Genomic DNA, 9,391 nt, shown 5'->3' on the forward strand with positions numbered 1-9,391 from the left:
GCTGTGTTTCTGTCTGTGTGTGTGTGGGGGGGGGGGTGTTCATTCTTGCTTTCTTTTCCCTCTGAGGCAATGTTATCTTTGTAATTGCTTTTGGCATGTTGTCAAAGAAGTCATACTGGATGGAATTGAGTTATATGGTGGTCTCCTGTTTGTTCTTGGTGGATGTTTGTCTTTGGACCACAGTGAGTTGGAAAGGATTTTATACAGGGTTGGATGTCTTACGCAGTATGCTTTGAGTTTTTCTTTGTCTGGGAAGATCCTTAGCTTACCATATATCTCAATAGATAGTTTGGCACAGTAGAGGATTCTTGGCTTGGTGTTTTGTCTTTCAACTTTAGGAAGATTTTACTCCATTGTGATAGTTACATAATCTGCTGTCAACATGAGACTAAAGAGTGAAGGGGTGTAATTTAACCTTTCAATCAGGTGGCAGCTTGATAAAATTATTTAAGCCACTAAAGAGATAAATAGCTTGCTGGACACAGGACATTCATTCATTCCCTGTGAGACATTCCTATGGACAAGATGCATGGAGGTATGCTACAGCCTTGGGGCTGGAAGAGCTATGTGAAAACTCATGTTAGTACTGAAATGCTTATACTGCCACTGGATACATAAGACTTTCCGCCCATTGGTTTGTGATCTTCCTTCATTCAGCATCATTGCATGCATTTCATTAGTCTGAAGAGGGATTTATAGATGGGTATCAAACATAGGGGTTAATATTGGACTTATGGACTTGATCTTGACTGGGTTGGATGTGTTCTCAATATTCAGTTGCTCTTGTATATGAAGGTCATTATTTTTTTTAATAATTAAATCATTTTGTTGGGGGCTTGTACAACTCTTATCACATTCCGTATATACATTTATGTGTCAAGCACAATTGTACATTTGCTTCCCTCATAATTCTCAAACATTTGCTTTCTACTTGAGTCCTTGGTATCAGCTTCTCATTTTCCCCTCCCTCTCTGCTCTCTTCTCCCTCATGAACCCTTGATAATTTATAAATTATTATTATTTTGTCATATGTTACACTATACGATGTCTCCCTTCACCCACTTGTCCACTGTCCGTACCCCAGGGGGGAGGTTATATGTAGATCCTTGTAATCTCTTCCCCCTTTCTCCCTCACTTTACCTTCACCCTCCCAGAATTACTGCTATACTTCACTCTGACTCGCTCATCTCCTCCCAGCGACCCTTCTGCAAGGGGATGTCCAATGCCCTTTTTTATACACATATAAGCGTTTATAAATTTGTTTTTCTAGTCAACATGGACTAACACATCTGCTATCCCCTCCTCTTCATGGTATCTGCTAATAGGTCTGAGCATATTCTTACCTCACCATTATTGTATGTGACCACCGTTTTTTCCCTCTCTTCTCTGAAATTTTTTTCTTTTTCCTCAAAGTTGGATAATTTAACTATTATGTGCTTTGGTGAGTTCTTCCAGGTGTTGGTATAATGCAGCAATTCTCAACCTGTGGGTTGCAACCCCTTTGGGGGTTGAACAACCCTTTCACAGGGGTAGTCCAATTCATAACAGTAGCAAAAAATTATAGTTATCAAGTAGCAATGAAAATAATTTTATGGTAGGGGGTCACCACAACATGAGGAACTGTATTAAAAGTTTGTGGCATTAGGAATGTTGAGAACCACTGGATTGATGTCTTCTTTGCTTCCTGTATGAATGTCTGATTCTTATTCATTAAGGTGGAGAATTGGGTTCTAGGAATAACCTTGCTAACTTAGCTATAGGCTTTTTTGTGTCTTGTTCTGGAAGACCAATTATTCAAATATTATTCCTATTCATAGCATCTATCATTAATCTCAGGTTTTCTTCCACCTCTTTGATTATTTTGTTTGACTGTCTTTCCCATTTGTTGAATTCTGCCTGATTTTTCTGGAGATCACTGCAATATTCTCTGCCTCTTCTAGTCTGTTGGTGAGTCTGTTACCTTGTGTTTTCCTTCTGTTATTTCATTCATTAGTTCTTGTATTTCCTATTCGTGCGTGGGCTTCATCTCTTCTATCATTGCATTCTTGTTCTGTGTTGCTTCCCGCATATCCTGTATTACTCCAAGCAGTGTTCTGAAGATTTCTTTTTGTTACAGATCAACATCTGCTTCTTCTATTTGTGTCGTTAGGTTTAGGATTTTTTCCACTGTTGCATTTTGCTTTTCTTGCTTTCTCATTTGGTTGATGAGATATGCTGTTATCTGCATGTCATTTTGGAGGAATCAAGAACCATGTTCCTGTGAGACAATGGAGCCCTGAACTCTTTGTCTGTAAAAGTGGTTTCAGCGACTACCTGTGGCCTTCAGTAGTGGTGGGTAGGGCTGCTGTGGCCAGAGGCTGTGGGAGCCCTTGGAGGGTGCGCTGAGACTGGCAGCTGTAGGTATGCCACTGGGTAGGGATGAGGCAGGCCTGCAGTGCAGGCATGGGTCTAGTCTGGGCTGTCTGGCCATAATTTTCAGTTTTTTAAAATACTTTGAAATAACAAAAATAAATAAATAATGACTCCGCGGAGTCCCATAATGGTAGAGTCAGTTTTGGGTTTGGGCTGTGGCTTTCAGCCCCTGGCTTTTCCTGTGAGGTTATGTTAAATTCCTAGGTTATGCTTTGGGGATATGAATTCTGCCACTCTTTTATGCTAATAGATTAGTACCAGGTTTCTGGTCGCTTACTTTCAAAGTTACACAAAGGAACACAACTAGGAATTATAAGCTTTTAAAAAAATTGGTTATTTTTCTTTTTATAATGGACTTGTGGGTAGTTTCGGAGCTCAGTGACCTTGAGGATAACTGGAACTGAATTTTCCCCTGGATGCACTCCTGTGTCACTGCTGGCTCACTTACACAGCTAGCTATGTCACAGGTAAGTATCCCGGGAGCTCCTCAATTGCGGCAAATGAGTGACTAATTGTCTTTCATTACCATGCTGGCAGGCGCAGACCTGGGGTGAGGGGGCGAGGGGATGGCCCATGTAGTCACTCCTTTCCTGGCTGGGAAGGAGGATACAAACCATGAGAATATAAGACTGGGTTGGATAGCAGAGAGGGGAACTCTGGTGTGAGATCTTGTGGCTAGTTCTCAGAGGCTCTCCACGAGTCTGGGATTATGACCACCATTATATAGCAGTCTGGAGAAATTTTTGCAAGATTAAGCTTCATATCTTTGGCATAGGAAGGGATGGTGGACACTGTCCCCTTTGCATTTGGTAAGGGATTAGTAGAGGCCAAAGGCAGATACAGTGAATTTAGTGTGTTTCAGCGAGTTCTGGAATCTCTGTTGGTCAGGGGGATGTCTGAACCAGACCCCAGTTCACTGATTGTATTTTTTGCACCCAGCCTCCCAATATTGGTCTCTTTACCTCTTATTTTTCTGAACTAACAGCAGCATCACTAGGCTGATGATTCTAGGTGGATGCCACCTTGATTCCACTTGTAATTTTTCTTAACATCATTTGGCAAGCTTATAAACTAGGGTGGAAATACAAATTTATCTTTTAATACTAATTTTTTCTGTGGGATTCTTATGACTCAGATCAGTGGGGGTTTTTTTGAATCATTTTATTGGGGCCTCATACAGTTTTTTACAATCCATCCATAAATCAATTGTATAAAGCCCATTTATATATTTGTTACCCTCATCATTCTCAAAACATTTGCTTTCCATGTAACCCTTGGCATAAGCACCACATTTCCCCCCTACCTACCCATTTCTCCCTTCCTCGTGAACCCTTGAAAATTTAAAAATTATTATTTTGTTGTATTTTACACTGTCCAATGTCTCTCTTCACCCACTTTTCTGTTGTCCATCCCCCCAGGGAAGAGGTGATATACAGATCGTTATCATCTGTTCCCACTCTTTACCCCACCCTCCCTCCATTCTCCAGGTATCTCCACTCTCACCACTGATCATGAAGGGATCATCCATCCTGGATTCCCAGAGTTTCTAGTTCCTATATGTGCCAGTGTACATCCTCTGGTCTAACCAGGTTTATAAGGAAGAATTTGGATAGTGGGGGAGGAGGAAGCATTTAGAGGAAAGTTGTATGTTTCATCATTGCTATGCCAGCATGTTTTATTATACTCCCTTGTAACTTTTAAAATCTTATTAGGTTCTTTTTGAGAGCCTTGGTTAATGGTAGCCAGTTTGCCATTAAAGTGTAGACTATGATCCTTAGGCCAAATTTCCCCACAGTCTAACTTCTTTCATAAAATATCAGTTTTCTTTAGGGTCTGAGTATTAAACTAGTTCTGTTTCTTATGAATGTATCCCAGAGGTATGTCTGAAGGTAGGTATTAACCTTTGATTCCCTATCTGAAAAGGTATTGGAAATCATGGCAGAATTTGACTGTCCACTTACTGTCTCCTATGCTAAAGAACAAACAAACAACAAAAACAATACTGTCTAACCCTGCCTCACCCTCTACTTGGTGATACCTAATATCCTTGCTTTGAAGAAATCGGTCTGATTGCCCTCATTCCTGACAAAAGCTAAATTTAATTTAATTTAAATTCCCTGAAGGTAGCTGAATCAGTGTGTCTCTTTTATAGCTTCTTCAGTTTGTAAAAAAGTTCCAACCCATAAATATGCCTATTTGATTGTTAAACAATTCTGATAAGATCCACAAAGTGAAATTACAAAATGGGTGCATCTGTCTTAAAACTGGTGGAGAAAAGTCGCCTGCAACATAATCTAGCATTCGTTTTACAATGTCTTTGGGCTCCTGCCATGGAGGCAATTGCCACAACAATACCATAGGGCAGGGAAAATGTGGAAATGCTCCTAAGGGCAGTAAGCCTCTTCTTTTTACTAAGAGGTAACTAGTAGTCCCAAAGTGCTGTTTCACAGTATTTTACCTGTTAACTTGCTAGAACACCAGGTTGATGCATCAAAGATATAGGTATCCTAGTGGTTAGACTTTTGCTATGTTATGTGGGAATAGTGGCTTTCCCCAAGACCTGAATGAATTAAATTATAGCAACTTCCCTTTTAAAAATCATTTCATTGGGGACCTGTACAATTCTTATCACAATCCATACATCCATTCATTGTGTCAAGCACATATGTACACTTGTTGCCCTCATCATTCTCAAAACATTTGCCTTCTACTTGAGCCCTTAATATTGACTGCTCAATTTCCCTCTCCCTATCCCCTCCCCCTCCCTCATGAACTCTTCATAATTTATAAATTATTATTATTTTGTCATATATTACACTGTCCGATGTCTCCCCCACCCTCTTCTCTGCTGTCCATCCCCCAGGGAGGAGGCTATGTGTAAATTCTTGTAATCAGTTCCCCCTTTCTATCCCACATTCCCTCCACCCTCCAGGCATCGCCACTTTCACCACTGGTCCTGAAGGAGTCATCTGTCCGAGATTCCCTGTGTTTCCACTAGCTATCTGTACCAATGTACATCCTCTGGTCTGGCCGGATTTGTAAGGTAGAATTGGGATCATGATATTGTGGCAGAGGAAGCATTGAAGAACTATAGGAAAGTTCTTATGCTTCATCATTGCTACCTTGCACCCTGACTGGCTCATGTCCTCCCTACAACCATTCAGTAAGAGCGCGTCCAGTTGCCTTTTGACGGGATTTGAGTCTCCACTCCGCACTCACCCTTATTTACAAATTTACAATGATATGGATTTTTTTTTGTTCTTTGATTCTTGATACCTGATCCCTTTGACAGTTCGTGGTCACACAGTCTGGTGTGCCCACATTCCCGATACGATCACTGAAGACAAACGTGTGCATAAACAGATGTGGTGAAAAAAGCTGATGGTGCCTGGCTATCAAAAGATATAGCATCTGGGGTCTTAAAGGCTTGAAGTTAAACAAGCGGCCATCTAGCTCAGAAGCAACAAAGCCCACATGGAAGAAATAAACCCTTTTTTATGAGTAGTTGTTTTCATACAGAGATACTCTTAAAATGCCTACTATATTTCCACATAAATAATTTAAAGCCAAATGTAATCTCTTTAGTGACTAGTTTCTGTTTTTTATAGGTTCTTTTTTTGTTAGTTGTCATTCAGGAGCTTCATCACTCTCCAGAGTTCTAGAAATGTAGTTTAATTTGGTGAGTTCGAAGTTCATGATATTAGTCCTTTTATTATAAATCTATTTGTGAAAAATATATCTGGTTGAATATCTTAGCAAGTTCGCAAAGCAAACACTTATATGTAGGTGGCAAACCTTGATATGACCATTGTTAAGTCAGAGTCAACTACATGTATTCATATGTACGCAAGCATTTCTATGTACATATATATGTGCATGTGGGTATATGTATGCATATATGTAATTTCTTCTGACTTAATCATATACATACAACCATAGCTCAATTGTCAAACTCAATTCATCCCAAATTTGTGTTTGAACAATGCAAATTTTGAGAACTGAGCATATTATTCCTATAGAAAAAATGGTAAACCAAATAATTGTTCTGAGGCCCCCAAAATACACTTACATATTCATTTTTTCTAAGTCTTTACATCACTAGAGGCTTTTAGCCTACTTGCATATCATTATTTCCGTTATTGCTATTGTGGACCAGTTGTTTCTGATCTATCCAAAGTAACAGTAACTTTTGAATGTCTTTAATGGTCTGGATTCTTTCATGGTTAACAATTTTATAACTTTTGCTACATTAGCCTGTTTAATCACTTTTTCCCCTTGAAAATGGCAACCAATTACAAGGATCTACATGTGACCTCCTCCCTGGGGCATGGACAACAGAAAAGGGGGTGAAGGGAGACGTGGGACAGGGCAAGATATGACAAAATAATGCTTTAGAAATTATCAAGTGCTCATGAGGAGGGGGGTAGCGGGGAGAGAGAGGAAAAAATAGAGGACCTGATGCAATGGGTTTACGTGGAGAGCAGATGCTTTGAAATTGATGAGGGCAAGGAAGATACGGATGTGCTTTGCACAGTTGATGTGTGTGGGGATTGTGATAGGAGTTGTATGGGTCCCTAATAAAGTGTTTTAAAAAAAAAGAAAATGTAAATAATGTCAGTTTAGCCATGTTGTATTCAGATGCCAAATCAGACAGCCTAGTTAAAATATTCTTCTTCTTCTTCTTCTTCTTCTTCTTCCTCCTTTTGTCTTTTTAACTCTATGATGGGTCTCACAGTTTTCCTTTTAGTTCTCCTGCTGGTATCACTAACTTTCTTTGTATACAAATAAAGCGTACACATAAAGCACAATGATGAATGTTTTAATGGACAAGTACAAGCACTATATGCTTGAGCAACAGAGGCACTTAGACTGAAGTTTTTCCTCTTTGTGTCTGTGGGAAGAGGTGACTCAACTCAATATCAGCCTGTACAAGGTTTTTTCCAGGAGGATTTTTTTGTTTGACTATCGGGCAAAGTTATGAATACTGAGGAATCTTTTCAAACTTTGTGTTTGAGTCATGCAAAGTTCAGTTTGGAGCTACATGACAACCAATGTATTGCTCTCTCTCTCTCTCTCTCTCTCTCTCTCTCTCTCTCTATATATATATATATATATATATATATATATATATATATATATATATATATATATATATATATATATATTATACATACACAAATAACATGCACACACAAATGCACATGAGTTTGCAAAGGCCAACCAGGATATAAAAAATCAAAAGGAATGCAGACCAAAAGGAAATATATTCTATATAATGCGCAAAGGTTTCAGATATAACATAAAACTTAAATTGTGACATATTCTGTCATTGTTTCTTGGTTGCATAATTGAGAAGTAGTTAAAGTGATTTACTCACAATATTTCTCAACTTACTTCTAGTGGCCAAATACACTTAATATAAATAACAATTACTTGAACTGAATATTGTTTTAAACTAGCCACAATTTAGGGTTTAGGGTTTGGGGATTTACTTTACTTAGCTTCTTAAAAGACAATTATCCTATTGCTGTTTTAGAAGAGAGTGTGATCACTCTGTAACTCCGTGGAAAAGATTTGAATGTCCAAAATTATAAGTTATGCACTGCATTATAGGTAGGCTCTGTCAAATTAAAAACCAACTTACTTCCACTGAGGTTAATTTGACTCATAGCAACCTCAGCTGGGGTTTCTGAGCCTAGATCTGTGGGAGCGCACAGTCCTGTCTTTCTCCCACAGAGGGGCTGGTGGCTTTGCCGCGAGCAGCCTCTTGTGTCACTGTTATACCACCAGTGCTCTTTCAATAAACATGTCTGCCAACTTGACTAGAGTCTGAGTCCCATGTTAAGAGGAAGTTTTAATCGCTAGCTAGCTTCTGGCTTACTATGTCTTTGAGATACAAATGAATTTGATCTAGGAAATTAACAGACTTTTTCAATTTCCTTAATGAAGTCACCAAACTATATCTAATGTCATCTGTTTTGAAAAGTTCATTGTTTAAGATTTATTTTGTAACAACCCTCTAAGTGCAGAAATGAACGTACTACTTAGCAAACTTGAATATAGATACATTTTTTTCTTTTAGAAAAATTAGGCTAATGCCAATTATAACAACATTTATCAATTTAATAACAACCAATAACTTAGATACCTTGATCCTAAATTTGCTTTATAGATATAGAGATAAACATCTATAGATATCATTTATGCTTATAGTATTAAAACAATTTCATTCATAAGCATTCACATGTTATAAAATCAAAACTGAGTACTCAAGGAAAACATATCCACAAACATTTTATGTACCTGTCATTCAGAAGTAAAACTTATATTTTTACCAATACTTTTTCAGAAGACCTTATTATGTTAAAATAAATAGTGTACTCTTTAGAACAAATATTCAATGAAACATTTATTCAGACATTTGTTAACAGAGCAAAGAAGAACCTGAAAAACATTTTTAAAGTCAAAAAGGATTTTCAAAACAGAAGTTTATTAACTTTGTGGAAGTTGCACTGTGGTATTCTGTAAAGGCAAATCAATGTGATACATTCTGATGGTCATTGTCTTGGGTAAAGAGGTACATTTATATATATATTTTAAGAATACACTCACTACTGATTTCCTTATTCCTAAGAAAACATTTAATTAAATCCATTTTTAAATGCTTAAATCCAGTTATCCGTTGTCCACTTCAAACATTCTCAATCCAAAATAACGGAAAAGCCTTTAAACTTTAGACAGCTCAGGGAAACAATGACCTAGTTTCCAGGATAAGAAAGAAATACTGAAGAAATCTAGTCTCGTGCATGCAAGAAAATATATTCCTCTTAACTACATCTTAGATACTTATCTTAGGGGAGGGTTTAAAATCATACACAATAGACAGACAGACAAACAGACCCCAAGCTAAAAGAGAGAAAAGTAAAATTATCTGGTGAGGTTCTCTCATTTCAGGGATGTGGACCGATTCTTACATCAG

This window comes from Tenrec ecaudatus, chromosome 2 (genome assembly GCF_050624435.1).
Source record: "Tenrec ecaudatus isolate mTenEca1 chromosome 2, mTenEca1.hap1, whole genome shotgun sequence".
Lineage (NCBI taxonomy): Eukaryota > Metazoa > Chordata > Mammalia > Afrosoricida > Tenrecidae > Tenrec > Tenrec ecaudatus.